General features: G+C 36.4%; 1 long non-coding RNA gene across 3 annotated transcripts in view; it reads left to right on the top strand.

The window, feature by feature from the left end:
- LOC146442146 (uncharacterized) overlaps window positions 1–21,867 on the top strand; it is a 32,754-nt gene extending 10,887 nt beyond the window's left edge. Inside the window, exons 3-5 of one of the 3 annotated variants that reach the window (XR_014850167.1) lie at window positions 3,238–3,300; window positions 13,840–16,879; window positions 17,687–21,867. This is a non-coding gene — a long non-coding RNA (uncharacterized LOC146442146). Of the gene's footprint in view, window positions 1–3,237; window positions 3,301–13,839; window positions 17,214–17,686 lie in introns of those variants that run through there. The other 2 variants (XR_014850165.1, XR_014850166.1) reach the window with 2 other exon arrangements.
- Window positions 21,868–22,221: the final 354 nt, after the last annotated feature.

Genomic DNA, 22,221 nt, shown 5'->3' with positions numbered 1-22,221 from the left:
ATATGGCAGATCTCTGAAAAATGCCTCCTCTCCAGCTCTCTGCTGGAATTCATTACCCGCCCTACTCTTCCCACCGCGCCGTGTCTGCGGGGCCCGGCGCGGCCGGTGCGAGAGCCCCGCGGAGCCTGCGGAGCTGCCGGGGGGATGCGGAGCTGCCGGGGGGATGCGGAGCGGCCGGGGGGATGCGGAGCGGCCGCTCCCCTCCGCCGCCGGGCAGCGCCCCCGAGCCGCGCAGCGCTGCAGCAGCGCGGGGAGAGGCCGCGGGTGCTGCGCTGCGCTCCGCCGGGGCCCCGCGGCAGCAGCGACGCCTCCGGCGGGGGCGGCCCGGGCTGGCAGCAGGGCGGGGGCAGGAGCGGGGACAGGGACAGGGGCAGGGACAGGAGCACGGGCAGGGACAGGAGCAGGAGCAGGAGCAGGAGCAGGAGCAGGAGCGGGGGCAGGGGCAGGGACAGGGGCAGGGACAGGGGCAGGGGCAGGAGCAGGAGCAGGAGCAGGAGCAGGGGAAGGGGCAGGGGCAGGAGCAGGAGCAGGGGAAGGGGCAGGGGCAGGAGCAGGAGCGGGAGCGGGGGCAGGGGCAGGGGCAGGAGCAGGAGCAGGAGCAGGGGCAGGAGCAGGGGAAGGGGCAGGGGCAGGAGCAGGAGAAGGGGCAGGGGCAGGAGCAGGAGCAGAAGCAGGGGCAGGGGCAGGAGCAGGAGCAGGAGCAGGGGCAGGAGCAGGAGCAGTGGCAGGGGCAGGGGCAGAGTAGTGTCCCCTCCGCAGGGCCGGCAGGTGCGAGGGCCCCGCTCCCCGCTCCGCGCCCCGCGCTGTAGGGCGCCGGATGCCCCGCGCAGCGTGCGCCCCGCTGGCGGCTGCAGCATCCCCTCCGCGGGAGGTGCGCGGCTTTCCCAGCCCTTCTACCTTGCCCTCGTTTGTCTAGGGCAGGAGGTGGGGTTTGGAGTCTGGCTCTTCTTACTATTTTCTTTTCCCCCCTTTTTTTCCACCCCGTTTCCTTCTTTTTTTTCCCCTTCTTTTTTCTTTCTTCCTGTTCCCTTGCTGTGTCCTGATTGTCTGGAGTGGGATCTAGATGAGGGATCCCCCCTGGCGAAGTCACTCATGTGCTGCTGGCTGTGACACATGCTACGTGTGTCGCCTTTGTATGGTCCTGGTTGGGGCCACATGCACTTAGCCTGCAGTTTAAGGATTTGCTTTCGTGTGTGTACTGAGTGCTGGAATAAAACAGGATTTCAAAGGGTACCACTAGAGTTGACATTTCAGGCCTGCTCTGGGTTTTAAATAAACCTTAACCAGAGGAAACGATTGTTCCAGGTTAAATGGCCCTAAACTTTCCTTTGTTTCATTAATTGGGATCTTCTGTTTAATTCTTATGACAATTCTTTTAAAGAAGCTGGAGGAAGAAATCTAATTTATTAATTTCTTCCATACTGACTGAAAAGCTTTCACTGTTTTACACATGGCTGGGATTATGTTTAGACTTACTTCTTGTCTATAGGTTACACACATGAAGTGAACAGAGGGAGCTTGATCCTGCCAGTCCCTTCTTGAGTGAGTAAACATAGGTCTGTCCCGTTGTTAGGAGCTCTCACTGCTGTCAGGGCCTCTGTTTGGATGGAAGTCTGATAAAATGGTTTTACCTGTTCCAGGCACCCATAAGGCTACCCAAAACAAATGTTGTCATATAATTCTGATTTTCTAAAAGCATGCTATATGTTTTTTTAGCTAAGCTTCTAATAACTGTAACTTCTTTGCTTAAATGTGCTTGAGGGAGGAATGATAGCTTTTACATTAAATATTTCATAGTACTGACAGAGGCACGAATGGAAATTAATATTTTTTATAGTTTCAGAGAAAGTACAATGCACAAACAATGCAAACAATATAATCCAGAAGTCTTATTAATTAAAACCCATTGTAGGAGTGTACATTTTACAAATATTTGCCTGGGAACATGGACTCTTAAATTCTGTCAATATCTCCATCACCTCTGAAATTATTGCTCACCTATATCCACAGTGACCCCAAATTGTCAGAGAGAAAGCCTGCCAGTTGTAAATCCACACGGGGCTACAACCGGATTGCAATTTATTATAAAGCAGAAATGTTACTGAAGGCAAAATTGGTGCCTATTCCCAAGTCCACACCTGAAAGGAACATGCTTTCCAGAAATAAAGATGTTACAGAGGATTGTTTAATAATTTTTTTTGTGAGATAGCAGCATCATATTAGGTAGATTATATTTTTTTCTGGATTATTTTTAATCAACTGTGAATGTTTTTTTTAATTGTTTAAAAATAACAGGGACTTCTGAAGTTCAATACCACACTGAAAAGATTAAAATATTTACTTAAGATGCAGACTTTGTGCATGACAATACATTATAGAATAGTCAAGATAGAGAGTTTTTCCTTCTTTCCCCAAAATGATCTAGCTTGGTATAATACTCTTGCTTCCTTATGAAATTATGTTAGTGAGTACAAAAAGTATTCTTGATATAATTTAAAAGAGGAAATGAAGGACTACTATAAAACAAAATTTTAAAGTATATTTTACTACTCTGGAAAACAAATAGAAAATAAATGTATTTTGTAGGGAGGTCTTTTATACCGTGTGGAAAGGGCTTATTTTAAACAAGTGTGTCTGTACATTCCTTCAGATAAAAATGTGCACACTATAGTTAGAGTAATAGGATTTTTGATCCATTGGTCTACATATTTTTAACTGAAAATCTTTGTAATATAAGATACGCATAAACAAATTCAAAGACTGTCTGATATTTATTCAAAATGATAAAGTAACTTTAAAAATCTAAAATGCTACTGATTATGAAGAAGTGTTTGTAAAACACCTAATTCCAAAAATGAACTTGTGAATCTAAAAAGATGCTAACCTGCATGCGGCATGTGGACAACTTTCCCCTTTAAGTTCATTTCTGGTGACAGGAGGAATAAAAAAATAAACACAGAAGAAGTATTTAATTCTTTTTCTCCTTAAACTCCTTTAAAATTATCTCTTCAGAGAGACATCCTTAGAAATTAGAAATACCCTAGGAATCAGTATTTCCTCCATATAATCATTTTGAAAATGAATGTATGTGCCATTTTTCCTTTGTTTTTTCAGTAGATAGTTGTGAGCATTGTCACTGGTAAAAAGGAAATAAAAAACTAAAACTAAAACATGTTGTAAGGCAACAAATAGATGCTTCTATGTTTATGCTAAAACATTTGTATTTTCTTTTAATAGGAAGCCTTCATAAATGATTAAATCACACTTGATCAAGTTAATAATGAAGTTACCTATCAGCAGGTAAAATGCTATTTTCTGTTTAAGATTTATACTTGAGTCCCCCAGACACTTCATATCTCTCTTCTACATTTTTTTTTTGTTAACATAACATTATTCAGAATTTTATTTTGAGACTACTATAGTAAGTAAAACATATGTGTCTGTGTGCTTGTATTCACCAACACACAGAAGCAACTGATCTGTCCCTTTTTCACACGAAAATACTTGTGTGTAGCTATATATTTAGAAGCATACGGAGGTCTCCTCAGTTTTTGGTTTTGGCACAGTAATTAAGGTGTCAGGATTCAGATATACTTTAATGCTGAACGTTCAAAATTTAGCATTAGAGCTCCTGGTTCATCTACAACAGGATGGATACTGTGTTTATAGAGTTCATTTTTGACCTTACCTGAGTAAGTACTTTAAGTTAAAGTATGAGATGCACCTAGAGGGGTAATACATTGAGTTTAATAGGAAGACAGTTAATAACCTTTTTTCATCCTCATGCACTATCAATCATGGCTGTCACCAGTCTGCTGAATCAAAGCAAAAGTGTTCTTCACAGATGACTGATTAGAAACGCAAAATCACAAGATCCATCTTCATGGTCACTTTTATTATAGTCATTTTTAAACTGACAGCAACCTGCTCAGTTTCAGCAGACTGGGCATCACAAATAGTGTCACTCAGTGCAGCTAAGCATGAGAAGATGTTGGCTGGATTATACTTAAAAATAATTAGGCCCAAAGCCTTTTGTGGAAGCAAGAAAAAGGATTTTTGTGGTTCTAGCCCCATCTTTTCAACACCAGCAGTAGCCTACATTTTTACAGTGGGTTACTATTGGAAAATATTTTCATCCTTCCACTTCAAGTGAATAAATCAGTTTTTGTGGCCCTTGGATACTTTTTAGAAACAATACCATTGTTGGTAATGTGACCAACGAGTTTTGATAGAAACACTTTGAAGCAGAGGCTTAGCATTGCATACTGCTATTTGTACAGTGCTGTGATGAGCTGTTGTTTCCAGCCTTCTGAGGAATATTGCAAAAGCTAATTACCTTGTTAACTAGATTTGTTTCAATAACGTTGTCTCCTGTTCAAATAAACTAGCCAACAGTTCAACAGTTTAAGGTTATTTATAAATTAAATGGGCTCCAGCAAATTTAAAATCAAAATGGTGTAGGCGATAGGGAGAGGGAGAGAAGGAACACTGACACTGCAAGTTGTGCTCTGTTCTTGTGTGTTTCCGAAATGTGGCAAAACCTAATCTAAGTAAAGGTATTAAGCCGTGCTGAAAAATGAAAGCTGGTTTGTTTGGAGGTTTTTTGTTTGGTTGGTTTTGGGTTTTTTTAGAAATATAAATTGCGTAAATTGCTATTGCCTCTAAAGGGTGCTTTTCCTGTGTGAAAACTCTAGGATTGATTCCTTAATGTAAATAAAATCCTTTCCCTCTACTTAATGCTGCTTAACATGGGTAAGAAAATAATAGATTCTGATTTGGAATTTTGATTCAAGGACTGATGGAGTGAGAAGACAGCCAAGACTAATTTTTAAATTAGGTGGAAGCTAAATAGGCCTCCCTCAAAACTCTTCAAAATCTTTACCGGTTTTTAAAATTGAAATTCCACTTCATCTTGTGAACACAAAATAACATATTGCACCAGCTGAGCATCGTTTTAGAATTATCTCTGTAATTGCAGTGAAATGGTGCATCTAGTTTGCCACTTAACTTTAACCCCCAAAAGGTAGTCTTAATAGTAAGCCTGATTTGTGTAGCTGTGATTCCTCTAATACAGCTCATAGGACTCTAAGCACTGTATACCTAAAACTTCCCTTTAAAATATCTTTGGTAACTACAAGTGACTTCAGTGGGCTGTAGTATCGGTCCTTTCTTGCAGTGCCCCTTCCCATCCTTCTCTCTCAAACGGGAGGGCAGGAGTTTGGTCAAGAAGGGCTCTTCCAAAAAGCAGTGCTCTTCACTTCCACCCTCAGACCTCACTCTCGCTTTTAGCTCCAGGCTGTAAACACATACATACACAGAGTCACACTCTCAGTGGTGATGAAATGTTTGCATGCACAAGCATGCAAACACACACAAAGAACATGCTACATACGTGTTTTTAACACTGGCACACAATCACTGCTTCCTGGATAGCCATGCTGAAACATGTATGCCAAGCTAATCATGTCAGGAGAATGTCTTTATTTAAAGTTTCTTTAATTGTTTTGTAATATTTCCATGTGCTAAATAAACGACTGTGGGACTGAAGAAGCAAAGCAGGAAGCAAAGTAGGCTGCTTTGTGTCCAGTTGAGATTCACATGCTCTGTAAACAGTTTGAGTCCCCTCTTTCCCCCATTTAATGCTTATCTTAAGGATGTAATTAGCATTGATAATATGGTCCCATGTAGAGACTCCATGTTTGTTAAAGTGGTTTTAACATGCATCTCTATTTTCTGATGAAAAATTGATTCACTAATGCTGACTGACATCTGTCTAAAAATCAGAGGCTAAGTATGTCTGAATTTAAATTTCTGAGCATTAATCAAAAGATAATCAAGCAAAGAAACTAGCAGTGTCTACTTATAAATAATATAATAATTTTTAAATCATTATGCTTTTGAGGGGAAGACAATTAATATTTTTTCCCATTAAGTATTTTAAATAGTGTATTCTAGACATAAATGGCTAAAGTTGGCAGCAAATTTTTCCCATGAACCTTTCTGTGTAGTAAGAACATATTTTAAAGAAATCCTGAGATCTGCAAGTATACCTATCTGCATTAAAAAGAAAATACTGCATTTGTTTGGGCTAAAAATCTACCTAGCTTCAGATAGAAAAGTGGTTCATTCTCCTAAATATTAAATAATACTATTCTACTTCCTAGGTTTGTTTTTTACCCTGTTACCATTTAAGACAGTATGGAAAAGGTGATCACTATAGGCTTAACTTAAGCACATAGTAAATCCATGCATCTCTAAAGATGAGCATAAAAGGTTGAGGAATGGTAAGAAAATTTGTGGGTTTTTTTTCTTGTCACAAGGAAAAGAGATATAGCTAATAATCATTAAAATATTTTTATTACCTTAAGAAAACAGCTACATCAACCTGACTTTGTAAACTTTCAGAATGCATATGTTGTTTTACTCTATTTGCTGCATCTTCCTCAGAATGTATTGTTCATTGTGTGCTTATGTCCTATGTTACTACACTTGCTTATCCAGAATATTTATTACATATTAGTGTATAAAACAGACTTAACTTTAAAAAGCTAGGATTTTTAGAAATTAACTTTGGATTAACTATTTTTCCAACTACAATTCTATCTATCAATCCTTATAAGACATGACTGAAGTAAGTACTGACATACCATTGAGGAAATGTTACAGTAGAAGTATTATAACATGTTTAAGTAATGAATGCATATAAATATTTTGCAAGATTTACCAATCTGTAATTTCTATAATAAATATGTAAAAGAACTTGCATCTACTTCAGTAATTACTAATGTAATTGGTGGGAAAAAGTATTTAAGGGGTAGGCACATGCATAGAAGACAGCATCTGAGGTACAGCATAAATTTTAGTTTGAATAACCAGATCTACCCAAGTAAATAGACCAAACAGTATCTGGAAGGTTCCTCTTTCCAAGTACACTTATCAAAAACATATATAGACCATGAAAAGTAGCCCTCAAATCCTCTAACAGCAAAGTAGAGCACTGCAGACAAGAACACTAGGAATTCCCATACCGCACCTGCCTTTTTGCTGCCTGAATATGCAGCTATTTCTGTCCTCACTGCTTTTTAATATTTTCTTCCCTTTCGTTTCTGAAATGTTCCTTGCAGAAAGTTAGAGGGAGGAAAAAGCTTTTGTATGAGCATCAGGTTGCGATAAATGTGTGTATGTGAGAGAGTGTGTGTGCATACAAAGATGTATCAGGAAGGCCAGACTGGTCATCTTTCAGCATCTGTCTCCTACCTGAGGTCCACAACCTCAGCTACCACTCACTGAGCTTTAAAGGGAAAGGAGCAGCGAGCAGAGGTCATGCAGAATGTTTCCATTCTTATATTCAAATTACCAGTATTTAGAATAAAGCTTATTGTCTGATAGCAATATTCCCAGTTGCTCACTAGGCAAATAATTTTTACTTTCTCTCAAAAGGTATTGGTATCGGTATCGGTACCTCTGTGTATCAGTGAGTTCAGATGACTGCTCATCAGGACTTAAAAAGGATTCTGCATTTTTCCTCTGCATTTTCTAAAATATTGACCACATATTATGAAGTGGGGATTTCTGTTTTGTTGTCTTTTTTTTTTTTTTTTGTCTTTATACTCCCAGACCTCTTTTTATTTTCTGCCTTCTGCAAAATATAATAGCCACAAATCCTTGCAGGTTGTCTTTGAATTTATGCTTTATAAGAGCAGCCTTTTATATGAAAGATGTAAATATTTCTTTGCCAAATACATCAAAACCAAGTATTTTTCTTCCAACAATTAGAAACAATACCTATTTTTATCCTGCTGCTGAAAGATGCGCCTGGAAACTTTAATATAAACATAATGGATATGCTAAATACAGTGAAATAAGTGTGTCTAATACAGATTGAAAACAAGAGAAGAGCTGTCTTATTTCTCAACAGATTTAGGGATAAGCACATATACTTTATTTTTCTTCTATCTTTTATCTGTAGTCTAAATCATAGTTTAGATCATAGTCTGGTAGGCTAAAAGGAAAAAAATTATTTCTGTATAAATGTCCTACTAGGATTTTGGAATGCTGGTATGGAATGCAAAAGGGGCAAAAAAAACCCCTAAATTTTTTCGAATAGTTTGGGTGCTACAGTAGCGATTTTTTTTTTTTTTAATATTTGATCTTTCTTTGTAGCTGTATTTAGGCCCTGTTTTCATTTTTGTAAAGCACTAGGTTTTCCTTTTTTGTAAGCTGTTCTCCAATAGTGCATCTTAGTTTAATTCATTCTTAGCAAAAGAAACACCCAGGTTCAATCTGGAGACCTCCTTCCAACATAATTTAGCTAGACCTTTTCTTAGTAAAGGTTTTCTGGTTTTCATTTTCACTTCATATTCTCAAATAAAAGATCCTTTGTTGTCTACCATTTGATTGGACTTAATGAAAAACACTCCATTTTAACTTAACAGTATTTCCCTTTGAATTTATTATATTTAAGAACACTGTCAAAAATCAAGCATTTAATCTCAGGTTTTTATACTTAAAATTATATTACTATCATATGGTTCAATGAGGTGATGTAGAAAATATATTGAATAGATTTCAAAAAGAAAAGTGAAAAACTAGCCTCATTTTAATATGAAACTAAATACTATGGCTAATGTGCAGATTGGGTATGGTAGTTGACTTTAAAGACTAACATGTGACAGGGTGCCAACAGCTGAATTGTGCAGTATTGACTAAATGAGGTTCACTGATTTGTATTGAGGCTAATATCTTCTTTAAACAATTCCGTGTAAATTGTGCGTATAAAGTCATTGGAAGCTATTTCTCAGGACAGCCTCGCTGGCTAGCTACCTGCTGGAGTGAGGAAGATAATCAATAGAAAGAAATAGAGCTGAGCATGAGACTAGGAAGCTTCAGAGCAGTTAGTGCTGATAAAAGTAGATGATGTCAATATTTGGGAATAACACAACTCTAGGATAACAGACAAAAGAGAAGTGCATATGTTGTAGAGTGTTCAAACAGGGGCAAAATTAATGCATAAGTGGCAGATGTTGCCCCAGGCTGCAAAAAGACATGATTTATTCCAGGTATTGTTAAATTCCTAGCGATACGCCACTGCTCAATATAGTATATTAAAATTATATCTAGCAATAAGAGAGCCAGAATACCTTTTACATGAGTCAAAATTCTCAGATATAAAGAAGCTGATGCACTCTGTTGACACAGAGCATTTTCTACAGGTTTCCTTGACCTCGTAAGGAAGATCCTGTGTCAGAAAAGAATCCTTCAAAAGCAGTGCTCAGTGCTCTCATTAAATTAATATTTAGAACTAATACTTAAAAAGTAACAAACCAAAATGTAATGGCAGAGTTTACCAGGAATCAATTCTTTGCTTGTAAAGATGTTGACATCCTTGAGTCCACCCTCTTCCCCCTCCTTTTTTTTTTTCTTTTCTGTTTAAGGATTATTGAAACAAAAAATTCCCAATGCTCATTCAAATTTATTATAATATGGTGAATGTTTTTAGCCATGGTGTCTTTATTGGTAGTGAACTATTGGTATATTTTTGCTAATTTAATAGTAGAAATCAGTTTTCCTCTTGCTGTCAGGCGATGAATTTTTGTTCTTCTATGCTGATCTCTCTGTTGATGTATTATGACATAGTCTGTCAACATGAACAGATACGTGAAAGGGAGATTGGGTGACTGAGACATGCAACCTGAATGTGGCTTCTCTTCAATTTTAAGTGTATTATCATGTTTGGATACAGTCAGTAGAAATGTATGATTTTTTTTTTCCCCTCTAAAGACAGCTATTATTTTGATGTAATTTAAGCAAAAGCAAAACAGGTGGACTATGACAAGGTCCTAAAAGCAGAATGAATGAGGTTACTCCAAAACATATGTATGTGAGCTTAAAAAACTTTCACTTCTAAGTTATAGCCCTTTTAAACTAGTATTTGCAAAACACAGAAGTTTTTGTGTAAGAAGAACCAATCCAGACTTACCAGATTATTAAATATTGCTATCTTTTCTTAAAAAAAAATCAAATAATTCCACAATCTTTACATGGTTTTGTTGTCACAGATGTTTTTATTGTTTGGTGTTAGATATCTGGATTACATCAAGTAGGTGATTACTATGTCAGCTAAAAAGGTCAAGTTCCATACTTTTTATTTCAAACCATCATAAAGAAACCTTTCTATAACGACACACTTGTCTTTACTGTAGATCTCTCTACTCATTTTAAAAGAAAGCTTCTATCTGACACATTGCTTAACATGAGAGAATTTAATATTTTGATAGTTAATAAAGTGTCAATATTCATGCTTAAGAGAAATACCTGTGTACAGAAATAATAATTTTTTTCAAAGCAAATTTCTTATTAAAATATCAGATTTTATCACTAAATATACAATTTATTGCAATAAAAGTTGTTATTATTAGATGTGCCATTAAAACCTTCTTTGGCTTTTTTTTTCAGGCTGGTATTCTTTAGTTGTCAGACATGGCATCATTCCATCCTAAAATTACAAGAATTCATAACGTTACTGTTTAATACTTAACTCTAAAGAAATCTTCATTTCAAATAAGCATGCATTTTGATTTGGGACATAGTCAAAAATCTTTAAAGATATATACATCAACTAATTTGTTAATCTTGTGCCACTTTTAGCATTTGTCACACATATAGACCAGGAAATTGGCTCCATCTCATTCTAGCTCTGTGTTGAATTAAAAACCTCTACTGCAAAGAAGAGCATGATGTGGGGAAAGAATAAATTTAGTTCTTTCCTTAGTAATGCACATATATTTCCATACATTTCACATCCTAAGGGAGCCTGTGAACGCATTCAATAAATACAAAACTGTAATTCCAGGAAAAGAGAATTTTTATATTATAAATTTCACATAGTACTTTGTTCTAAAAAGATCTGAAATTACAAATGTCATTATGTTTTTATTCTTTTACAAAACACAGGATACAGAAGAAAAGGGAAGCCATTGAATTTTAGGGTTATCGGTATTTCTGAGGGCATTAGGTGACTTAGAACAAAAAATATATATTCTACAATGGGACTTGTAAATTAAGAAAATTTAGCTGTGTCCAGCCCAACTAGTCCTACCTTACATACACTGAAATCAAAATCATGTATGTAAGCATTTATATCAAACCATTGCCTATCTTCACCTTATATATTAAGGTCAGCGAAAAGAGCAGTTTATGGATAAAGGGCAATAATAAAGAGGTAGCCTTTAAACATGATTAGTTGGTGTCTATTAAAGATGTGTTAAAATGAAATATATACTGCAGGTGAAGGAAATTACTAACTCCTTCTAGGATGATGGACTTGCTATATGTGTATTTCACTATACCTTTAAAATATTTGTGAATTTGACTGCATTCTGAGGAGACAGAGCAATGTGGTAGATTTATGAGGGTCTGAAGGAAACAGGGCTAGGAAAGATTATGGCATACTTGTTTAGAAAAACTGAGAACTGAAGGTTCCTGATTTACACTGACATATATCTAGATGAAACTACAGTTTGCAAATTGCCTAGAGGAGTTATCTTTTATTAAGTGTTTGATGGGTACAGAAATGCACATGTCTACTCTGTAACAGTCTAGGAATATCGATGCAATATTTGCAAATACAGTTTTAACGTTCTTAGATTTTCTTAAATATTTTCATTTTTATGGTCACCTCACCCAACCCTGTGCTGAGCGCCCATGCCTACCTAACAAGCCATATGGTTAGAGTTTTGTTGCATTATTTTGAATTCTTGGGATAGCATTGTGCTGAAATGTTCTTTGCACTGCAGGACTAGGAGAGATGAAACCACAGCTTAGGCAGTTTTTACCTTTTTCGACAGCTTACCAACATATTTGACACTTTCTGCATCTTAACATATAAAAAAAGGTGTTAAAATTCCCAACGTTCACAATTAATGCATTTCCAAAGGCTTTCAAGTGTGCTACTACATTGTGATGCCATTACATATGTTTTGTTTGAAATTAGACAAGGAATAACATACAAAGCATGCAGTTTTACCAAGCACTGTAAGATTTCTTGCAGAGAAAGTCTGAAAGATTGGTAAGTTTTCTACTCAGATCAACTTTCCTTGTTTTATTCTGACTTCTACAAGGTAGATGGCTTGTCCAGGGGGAGGTGGCGGGCAGGTTGGCTTTGCACTATAATTTTTGGTGCCTTAACTTACTCTTTCTTGAGGAGGTGTTACTTTTTCATCTTATTTTAAATCATTATTATCATAGTGAAAATCTGTATCAGTCACTACAATCCTACTTCCATAATTCATATTTTATTAATGCAATTAAAATTTCTATTTATCGATGCTTCAGCAACAAAATGATGAATTTAATATCAATTTAACAATGGATGATGTTATGCATTCTAGTTCTGTCAGCATATTTTCAAGCCAGGTGAATGCATTATACAAATATTAGGCAATATTTTACATAATAATCCTCCTATTAAATGGGAGGTTTTGTCAGGCTTGTATGTGCAGTTTATATATATACATATAAAATTTTTTTCCACAAAGATGTGGAAACAGGGTTAAAATATTTTAAAGATTTCACAGGCTTCTAGTAATGACATAATAAGCACTGTCTGTTAGTGTAAGCCTTTGATCAGCAACAGAGAAAACAAAGTTTACAATCAGACAACTATTTATACTTTCATTATGAATATATGTTCAGTGCATTGATAACTTTAACAAAATCTTTCTGTGTCATAGCATTATATGAAGAGCTGTACACTTGTGGTAAGCAACAAGCACTCACCTATTTTCATCAGTAACTTGCACAGTTTTCTTAAATCATTAACTTATCAGATCTGGGCAGGGATGTCTGGATCTTTCTGGATGTTTGGATAGTGCCTAGCATAATATGTGTACTGGAATATAAGGAAATAATTGGCACTTGTTAGTTATAAGCAGCACTTGTTAGCATAGGCTTTCTAGCATGCCAACAAGCAATTAACCTCAGCATCAGTCAATCACCTTTTCCTAGTTAACTCACATTACGCTTTGAGGACAGCTGCCATCTTCTTGTGGAAAAATACATGTAACTATGCCCCTGACTGTCATGCGAGTTTTAGACCAGTGTAACTTTATTCTATCCAAAAGAGTTAGAGCTTTCTAAATAGTGGGGTAATCAAGAAAATTATTTTTCTTCCATGACTAAATTAGGAGTAAGTGCACCTAATTCATTGGAGCTGCATCTGTTTAAAACGGTGGCACTGAAATTGGAATCAATCTTTTCTTTCCCTACCTAAGAGGTGAAAAGTGTGGTACTGTACATAAGTCAATCAATGCAATGATGTTGCTTAGCAATGTAAATGCAAAAGAGTAGATTGCTGATGCCAAGAAATTTGCACCCACATATTGCACCTGTCAGTGAAAGGGAGGTTGCATTGCAACTGCACTGCAGTGTGGAATTAATGCCCTAATTAGAGCTTTCTTCATCTCTATTAGGTATGCCTGACAAGACAATATGGTGAGGTTATTTATCAGCTCATCATTGCTATGGGTGGCAGGAGTAACTGGTTTTGTTCTTTTTTTGCTCTTTTTGTTTGGTTAGGTGGGTTTTTTAAGACATAGCAAATACTTTATTTCTGATAGGAAGAGATGACCAGAAGAGAGTTTATGTGTGTTATTTGTGTAGAAGAGATAGGTTGACAGTGGGTTAATAAAACTGTTTTTTCCCATTTCCCTACATGTAAGAGTGATTTTCTTGGAAGAAAGGTATGGGAGAACTGAACTGTGATTTAAAGCACATCATTTTATTTCAATAGCAGGAAGCAACTTCCATAAATGACAACTTTTTTTCTTTTGATAACTCCAGTGAAATACAGAGATGACACCTGTATGAAGCATTATTTTTAGAAAGAGGGACTGGGACACTTCTTTTCCCTTGACTATCAAAATGACATATAAGTATCTTTTCTTTTACTTTTTCTGTGAGTTTTGTGACTTGTGCCTTGGTGTGTGACTGCAATGTGCATTTTTTGTTGACAGATGTGAATAAGGTATAGAGAGTATTAAATAAAAGTGTGCCTGGTCCAAATAGGCATCCATATGCAGCACAGCTTAAGGGAAAACAAAATGAAAAACCCAAACAAAAATCCCCAACCAATCACAAAAACTCCCCCCAAAAAACCAAACCAACCAACCAATCAACCAACCACACACAGGGAAAAAAAAATTTAAAAAAGAAAGAAAAAAAAGAAAGAAAAAAAAGGAAAAAAAAAAAAAAGTACAGTCACTGTAAACTTATTTCTTCCTGGTCAGTACATTAGGAAATAAACTGAACAACATGGAGTACTTTTCCAGTGAGTGATGCAAACAAAAGAAGGAGAAAGTTGAGGCTGGTAGGGTATTTTAACACTGTTCTTAAGAGTTTTACATATTCATATCTGAATAAATCTTTCAATTGTGAATTGCTGTCTATCCAGCTCAGGTAAGAAAACCATAGAATAGGAGTTTCTTTTTTGTTTTACAGAAGTTTAATTATTATTGCTTAACATTTTCCATGTTTTGCTGACAGAAATTCTTCAGGGAATGTTTAAAGAATGGACTTTTTAGTGGATTTCTGTGGGGTATTCTTTTCAAATAGTCACTGTGGAAATCATCCTGAGGCATATTTGGATCTTAAGTCACTTTACACTGTATTAAGTCACCCTGTACAGTTCCTACCAGTAGCTGGGAATTACCTTAGTGATGTTAGTCACTTTTCAAATATAAAATAATCTATTGGTGGAACAGTCCTATGATAGTAAAATATAACTAGGTTTAACTTGATTTGTGATAATATGTTTTCTTCTAACTGTATCTTTGGTAGCTATAAGTACATTTTTCATCTAGCCCTAAGCTTCTGATCACTTTTTTCGGTACCAGAATTTACATTCCCAGATCAATCCCTATCCTCTTTGCTGAGTTACCTAATTAAACTGGTTGGGTACACTGTGGCTGAGTTGAGTAAGGAACTGGCTCCACAAGCAGCTTCACTGGCAGCTCTGAAGGAGCAGTAACCTCCATCTGGGGTGTGAGATTTAGCTTGAGCAGACTGAAATTGCTTCCTTTGGTAGTTGGCACTGTTATGGTCAGAAAGCACAGTCAGGTTATACTTGCACAAAGTACTAACTCATGCCAATGCAGAAGTACAAGATACTGATGAATCATGATACAACTTTTTCTTTTTTAAATGTCATGTAAACTTCATGGTACAACTGTGGTAGAATAAGAAGCTATATGAAGCTGTTTTTTGGGTGTAACTGTTATATGCCTTAGGAAAGCAAAATGTCTTGGACAATATTTCTGTTTAAACTATTAAGCACGCCACTGGAAAAGTTCTTAAAAGGAAACTGGATTAGTTGGATTAAAATAATTTTTAGTGTTCTGATAATTATGTAAGAACATGAAGAAATGTGAGAGGAAGTAGAGTGGAAGAGGAAGTAATGTGAGGCAGAAGGAAGTGTCCTCACTGGTAAAAATGAGGCGAGAAAATATTATATTTTGGTATAAAACATATTTCCTGGTAGTAATTTTGCTGAAATCAGCATTATGAAGCAGACCTTTGATGATAATTAGTTATGTAAACTGACAATGCAAACTTGTAGTGTGTTGCAAGCCTGGCAAATTTGTTAACTTTGGGTTTTAAGACTAACTGGTGATTTTGCTCATATTTAAAATGATAGATGCAAAGAATAGGACAATTCTTTGTTTTGCCTCAATAACTTTCTATTGCCTTTTTGCCTAGTGAATTAGGGAATTGTTTTGGCCATTTAATCCATATCTTCTTTATGTTTATGTAATGCAAGACAGTTTTGGCTCTTGGTTATTAAGACCAGCCATAAAAATCCATTTTAAATGGTGACTTAAGAAATGTATCCTTGTCAATAAACATGAATTTGTAGCCTCCGTCATCTTTGATGATTAAAATATATGGTTGCATAACGTAAAATGGTATTAATTATTCAGTCTAAGTGCTCTATTCTGGTACTTTTTTGTACTTACACACACATTTTCTTTTCCCAGGTATCTTTTTAGTGCTGAAATGGACACACTAATTGTGAACCATGTGGTAAAGAGCTCCTTCTAAAATACGCAGTAACATATTTACTGGCATTTAACAGGCTGTGTACTTTAAAACCTCTCCTGCCTGTAATCATGTGAACAAACCTTGCAAGTCCTACTGCCAGCTCGAGATCCTGCACAGCACTTAACAGCAGCCCTGAAACAGCCCCTGCCACCAGGCAAGGCACAGAAAGGAGATGGTGACCTGCAACGGGATGAGACACCTCGCTAACCAGGATTTGCTCACGGTTATGCTTCTGGCAACTAACATTTCCATTTTACTCAAAGCTTCTACATCTGTGTCATCAGACAAAGCCCCATGAGTGGTGGCAGAGCAAACTGTAGCCTTCATTTTCAAGTTCGAAGAGAAAAAATTATTTACATGTCTAAATCCCAGAACCGGCTGTTCAGAGGTCACTCTTTGTTGCCCACTGCTATAAACCATGAAGGTTTCTGAAAGCTCTAAAAGAAATGGGACATAGTCTGGGGCAGAAAAATGTTATTGTCTTAAATTTATTTAAATGCTATTTCATTGTTTTATATGATTTTTGTCCTACCAGAGGAACATGAAGGATGGGATGTTTCTGTCATTGCTTACAATGAATGACTACTTAAAGTGACTGTTAGAGCCTGCAAGACAAATCTTTGACCCTTCTTAAGTTTGTTTTAAAATGAAAGAAATTATCTTTTATTAATTAGGACTTCAGACTACTATTTTTTATGGAAAATTATTGATTCATGCAATGACTTTTACTGTTTTATCGTCTTTCCAACCCAGAGTTTATATATCCCTTTGGTTACAAATTTAGGTAAATGTTTAAACTATGTGTTTTAATGTTGAACTGTCTTTTCCTTTCCTGTTTTAGACATATTTTCCTGAATCAAACCCTTGAATTTAGTGACAATTAGTACAATTTCCAGACACATCAGTAAGAGTTTCTGTACCAAGTGTGGGAATGTAGATGTTAAGGGGAAGCACAAGTAATGATTTTTTTTTTTTTTTTCCCATTCACAAAGGAAGCACTAAGACATGAAGGTTATTCAACAGAAAGGAATATATTCAGCCTGGAAAGTTATTATTTTTCCAAACTGCAAGAGGATCTCTGAAATAATAAAAATAATATTTAAAAAACCCTCCAAAAATTGTCTGATCTTCTTAAAAAAATAATTGGAAACACAAAAAGGCATTTCATAGCGAAGAAAATCTTCAAGCAGGGAAAAAAAAAATTTATTTGACAGTCCTTAGGGTAGCTTGAAAGAATCATCCAGGGCCTGTTCTTTGCTGTTACTTCAGAATTGTGTTGGGCATTTAATCGTAGTTGCCTTATCTGCAAATAGATGATAATGCCCCTTTCTGTCTGGTGTTGTGTGGTCTCTAGAAATTTCACAATGAAAAACAAAAAATGTTTCACAGTGTATTTAAAATTTCCTGTTGGAGCTCATGATTTTAAAATAAAAGTTTGGACTACACATCCTGGAAGGGATGTCTCTCTAAGGCAGTGTAGGAAAAGTTTCAGCGGGCTGGTTTTGGCTTTGATTTTTTTTTGTTTGTTTTGTTTTGTTTTGTTTTTTTTTGTTTAATGGACTGATTTTTGGTATCATCTCCGGAAATGCAGGGCTCTGGAGACTGATAGAAAGGAGTGTTGCTGTAAATAAAAAAGCCTTCTTTAGGAGATTCCATCACCATCAGAATCCTGTCATCCTCACAAAAACTCGGAATTAATATGGCCCATGTCTTGTATTTCATCTACTGAACTTTCAGCCACATTTTGTCTGGCTAACATCTTAAATACTGGCTTCCCCTTTAGATAAGCAGGCTGATTTCATTACTATTTCTTGACAGAAGAAGATAAAAAAAAATACTTCTGAATCTCCTGTAGAGAAACAGATCTGTTGCTATATGTTTGTACGTATTTTATTATACAGGAAAGGAGATTAGCAGGAAATTAGCAGAACCTGTAGAAAACCTATGTAAATGCAAAATACAACAAGCAAACAACCTCTCCACAGTTTATTCTGGCAGTACTAATCACATGTATTCTGACAATGGGCGAGGAGAGTGCTTAGGGTGATGTTTCCTGACCCATGCTCCACGTTGCCAGCCTTTAGCTCTGCTCAAGTGGGGCTGGTTGTCACCACAGAGATATGCAATGGGACTGTGAAGAAGATTTCTCCTCTGGCATATCCTACACCTTGACCCTGAGAGAAGCTTTGTGCTCATTCAAACAGTCTTGAAATGTGTTCTGGCCTGGAACAAGGGCTCAAGTTTATAAGGCTAGAGTCATAAAAAGCCCCATAATTTGATTCCTGTTTGAAACTTTCAGCATTTGGGGTAGGAAAGGCAATTTACAAATCAGATACAGAATTAGGATGTTTTATTATATCAAAAGTAGGAATGCAACATTTTTCTCTTCAGATTATCAGTGAAGTGACAGGTGTCTGTTACCTGCAGTTTTGCCCGTGGTAGATGCCAGCTCACAGCTGCAGCACAGGTGTATGAAATGCTTGTCATATATCACTGACATGCTCACCAGATGCCACCAAATGTATCAGGCTCTACTATAAAAGAAGAAACCATAACTACTATATGATAAAAATGGATATGTTATAATTGTTGGTAAATGAAAGACTAAAATAGACATTAACCTTTGGCAACAATTGCTATCTGTCTTTAATTAAATCCAGAGTGATTTAAATAAATAGAAGCATCTTTCAGGCTTATGTTTTAATTGTGAAAATGACTAATTTGTGTGTGTTGGTATTTCTAGTTACTTTAACTGCAGTACTTGTGTAAGTTCAAGGAGCAGAATTTCATTCCATCTGGTGATTATTTACTTTCATTAATCATAGAATTTAAGAAATAATGAATGAAAACATAGAATTAGAAAAAAGATTAATGAAAACTTGATAGAACATCACAGAGAAATTTAGGTGACTAAATGTGTCCATATGGAACCTGAAAATTTCAACACACTGTAAAAAAGTAATAGAGAAAAGAGTCAGGGAGCTACAAATGCTGTGATTGCCTCAAGAAGCCTATTTTTCCTACTATTTTACTGGTTTATATATTAAGAATAGATGTATAAAAACTGCTTTTGAAGATGTTTACATTTTTTCTTAAATTCATGTATTCTGTGTACTACTGAGATAGAAGCTATTTACTTTCACTCTACTGTGAATCTCTAACCCAAGATAAATACACAAGGAGACCTAGGATGTTAATTTAGGGAACAAAAAATATTTCAAATTGCTCATATTTGGCCTGTCAGTAAAGCATTTTCAGACCTAAAGAGATGTGTGACTAACCTGAGAACAAGGTATGTTAATTAATTTACAGGTTGGACACTTTTCAAATCATCAGTCCTATCATTCTGATATCCCTAAAACCCACTAGGTTGACTTGCAGACCATTACTCTCTAGCAGAAAATTACTCAGAAGCCTCACTAGATCAAAAACAAGCCAACAAGTGTACTTCTCTACAGTGTGACATGACCACCCTGTCTCCTGTCTCAAACATGAAAGACATTTTATATTAATAATTGATAATAATTATTTTGTAATTAATTAACATCTAATTTAATAAACAAAAAGTATTACTAATTTGGTATTCATCTAATATATTGAAATCCAGAATTATGAATGCTGGCAAAATGTATCAGATTGCATCACAAAAAAGTGATTTTGCATATCGTCACAGATGTTCAGACCATGCAAACAACAGGTTGCAATGCTATACTTTTAAAATTCCAGTGGTACAAGAAAGTGCACATGTGCACAGCAGATCACTGATTATTGCAGCAAAGGCAGTCTCTGCTTCTGCTATATATTTTCCCAACTGATATGCTCTTTCTTTTTTTTTTTTTTTTTTGAGGTTGTCATATGGTATAACACTTTTACTAGTTGACTCCTCCCACTTTTCTTCAAACCACATCCTGATTTTTGGCCTCAGAAACTCAACATATGCACAACTTGCAGAACAACACATGATATTGTTTCTGTATAACATCATACCAGCTGGGATATAAATTCTTACAGACAATTTTATGTGAATGAAAAATACCTACATTAAGACATTTTCCATAGTTATGCAATACATACCACAGTAGAGCATATGGTTTAGAGTCAGAGATCCTCACTTAGAATTATAAAAAAAGTTTCAAGTCAGGCTACAGATCTTCAGACAATGTAATTTTGAATAGATCATTCTAATTTATCTCTATTTTATTTCTTATTTCTTGTATTCTGTTTTGGATTTCTGAAATCCAACCTCAGCTACTTTATGGGCATGTTTAAGACATTTAAGTTTTATCCATTTCATTTATTTGGTATCAAGTCCAATAAAATTATTATTTGACTAAGGAATGGGTAATTTATGATGAAATATTAACTTCTACCATGATTTGAAGATATGCCAATAGGCGTGATTCATCATTTTTGGGCAATATATTTCATGTTCATTTTCATTAGTAGAAAATGATTTTGTTTCTGATTTTTCAGTGTTCAGCTTATTTATTTATTTATTTGGGATGATGGTGGGAGTGGTGGGTGGTTGTTACATTATCCTTCAGGATAAAGAATCTGCATGTGAGGGTTTTCTCTGATGATCTATAAACTTTAACCAAGTCACACTCAGCCCTACTTTTTGATAATCAAAGACATTGAGTTTATTCTTTCACAGCAAATAATTTTCTTCTGCACTCAAATTAATTTAAAATGCAATTTTGTGAAGTCTCCGTTTTTTTCTCCACCATTCTTATTAAAATATGGACAACAGATCTGTGGGAATTATTCCAACAATTGCATCAGGATTCAAGGATTACATTCTCTGTTCATGCAGCTTCATGGTGGGAGCTCACGGTGAGTTGCTGGTCCATGGCCTATAAATCCTTGTAGAGCTGAGGCATTCCAAGCCACTGTACCCCATTTTTGGGGGGTGAAATCCATTTGTATAATGTTTAACTGTGCATTCATCTCTCCTAAAATGCTCATTTCTTGTTATGGGTCTAGCTTATAAAGAGATCTTCTCTTCCTTGGTCTCATGATTATATACTCACCGAGTACATAATCTTTCTGTCATCCTCAGATCCTCAGCGTGGTAATTTGTATTTGCACCTCTGGATCACTGCTGGGAATACTGAATAGCGCTGGGCCTAGTACAGATGCCTGCTGGATACAATTATTAGCAATTTAATATTAATTTTCTTTTTAATCTTTTGATGATCTGCTGGCCAGTTCTTGATTGAAATTGTGTACATTGATGCGATGTAGCAGATCTTTTATTTTCTTAACAAACAGCATTTACAAACTTTTATTATGCATTTATTGATTAAGCAAAGAAAAGAAAAGCATCCCGTGGACAGGTGAAAAAAATCTGTTGACCACATAGCAGAGAAAACAGGATTAATATTCTTCAATTTTCTCTGCACATGTAACTTCATTTCAAAACATTTCATTTATAAATGATACTGTTCATCTTTCAGAACTGGAGGGATTCTGACTTGCCTGACATATCTATCTAAAAATGTGCAAGGGCTTTCTGAATTTATTGAAACTGCCTCTGAGAAGCTTACAGAACTGATGCAAGACACTGCTGCATGCATTTTCTTTAGCTGTATTTAAGATATTTTGCTAACAGTTTATCTCTCAGATTGGATAACGTATGCTTTATAATTTGCCACAAACCCCAAATTAATAACATTTAATAAATACTCTTAACTGATTCTTAATCCACTTTTTGGCAGACATACCTAGTTTTCATTTCTGTCTGTAAAAGTGACAGCACTGCATCTATTATGTTGACAAATAGAGGTACATCCAGAACCCTTCCAAAACTTTAGTATTGTCTGTCCCGGGTTAATGATAAGACTCTCTCTCCTCCGAGAGCGAAGGGCCCCGACACCCCCTCCCCCACCCACAACAGAACCTCTCAGATGAAAGTGAAGAAAAAACTATTTATTTAACAAAACCGCAGGTGCCCTCAAGGCACAGGGGAAGGGGAAAAACAAGGTGAAAGGCAGTTATTCAACCTGATAAAAAGTCCTTTTCTCGACGCAGTCCCTCTCCTCCTCGCCCCCGGGGGGGTGGGTGGGGTTGTGTTTGGTTGGGTTGGGTGGGGTGGGGGGGTGGGGGGTGGGGGGGTTGGTGGGTTTG

The sequence above is a fragment of the Lichenostomus cassidix genome, chromosome 2 (genome assembly GCF_008360975.1).
Source record: "Lichenostomus cassidix isolate B80296 chromosome 2, HeHo_3.0, whole genome shotgun sequence".
Taxonomy (NCBI): Eukaryota; Metazoa; Chordata; class Aves; order Passeriformes; family Meliphagidae; genus Lichenostomus; species Lichenostomus cassidix.
The sequence above is the reverse complement of the archived record's forward strand: the minus strand, read 5'-3'. Positions and strand labels throughout refer to the sequence as shown.